Source organism: Ceratina calcarata, unplaced genomic scaffold (assembly GCF_001652005.2).
Source record: "Ceratina calcarata isolate Rehan_Ccalc_2016 unplaced genomic scaffold, ASM165200v1 scaffold584, whole genome shotgun sequence".
NCBI classification, from domain to species: domain Eukaryota; kingdom Metazoa; phylum Arthropoda; class Insecta; order Hymenoptera; family Apidae; genus Ceratina; species Ceratina calcarata.
The window spans coordinates 50,633-52,151 of record NW_017177063.1 but is presented as its reverse complement, the minus strand read 5'-3'; positions in this window follow the sequence as shown (position 1 = coordinate 52,151).

Below are 1,519 nucleotides of genomic sequence, written 5' to 3'. Positions count from 1 at the left end.
CGGTGAGAGGGGTAGTCCTATGCTTATACATGGGTGCTCTATCGTGATACCAACCTTAGATAAAACAATTTCAATTCGTTAAATATCGTATTTATCAATGAATTTACAAAGAAATTAGTATCAAATAACTTTTTTTAGTGTTAAGAATATAAAGACGTCCTCGCGATAGACATAAAAGTTAATATTATTGAATTAAAAATATGTTTCATTGAGTTGGATCAGTTATACGTGAGAATCCTATTAATATCTTCCCTTTTCGTTCAATTATCTAAACAATTACATTGTAAATTCGCATTTTTCTTCTTTCAAATTGTTAAAAAATGTTCGAATATTCTATTACACTTTAACTCTTAACGATGTTACCATTTTTAAAAACTGTATTTTAGAATAATGACAAGATTTCTTGTATCTCCCATAAGAGCTCGTGTATAAGGATATAAGTTTGACATAGATTTATTTACAAACTACGTTGTCAATCGTTCTGAAACTTTCACACAATATTTTTCATGCTTCTACTAGTAGATTAAAATAATTTTCAAAACGATTTTATCATATTCATTCCAGTAGCCAACCTCCTTAAGACTGGATGCGAAGTAACAAGAAAAACCCAGTGAATAGAAATAGTAACGAGGACATTTACTATGCAATAGTCGAGTCTCTTTAACTCGCACAGTTCCCGGGGTGGAACGACTGATCTGGCAGCATGATACCACTAACGACCGAGAAAACTATAAAGTTAAATGTTTAATGGTGTAGTAACCGGCGCCATACAAGAGTACCACTAATCTCCTCAGCTCAGATCGACTATAACTATCAACTTCCCATGCTAAATTAATTGTAACAGTTTGCGCGGCAACCCGATGGAACTCGATATCCCTTTCAACGGTTTTATTAATTAACCCAGCAACTCTGTTTACGCGGAAGCTCTAACGGGAAAAAATTTCCACATACCAGGAAAAGAGAGTAATTAAAAAACTGATGAGCTGGATTCAAAGAGTTTCCATGAATTATCGAGTTCGAAGCATGCGGCAAGGCAATGAATTATTAATGCTCGCGGTAAAAGATAAATGTGGGGTATTGCTCGTGGCAAAGTAAACAAACAAACGATGGTCTTAGAGTGGCCATTAATTAGCAGTCGGGTTGAAAATGCTGCGAAATCCTCTTAATGAAACTCGGCTGCGTAAACTCGTAAACAGTGGTTTCATGGAGGAGGGGCTTCTCCTCACAAATCAGGCCGGAACGAGTGTGAAAATAATTAATGGGACAGGGGTGACCGGGTGCACGGGCATTACGCATCGACGTGACAAAATGAGAAGGTTCGAAAATTAAAAGCTTGCTCGAGTCATTAATTATCTGTTCAATTTAAATCGTACTGATTACAGGCCACGGGACTGCCACGATTTCTAGTTTTTTTATTGACACTTCCTGGATCTCACGCCGTCCTCTCGGATTTTATACAAAATTCAACGGAGAATCTTGTTACCTTTAACATTAGAATAACTGAAACTTAGTATATACC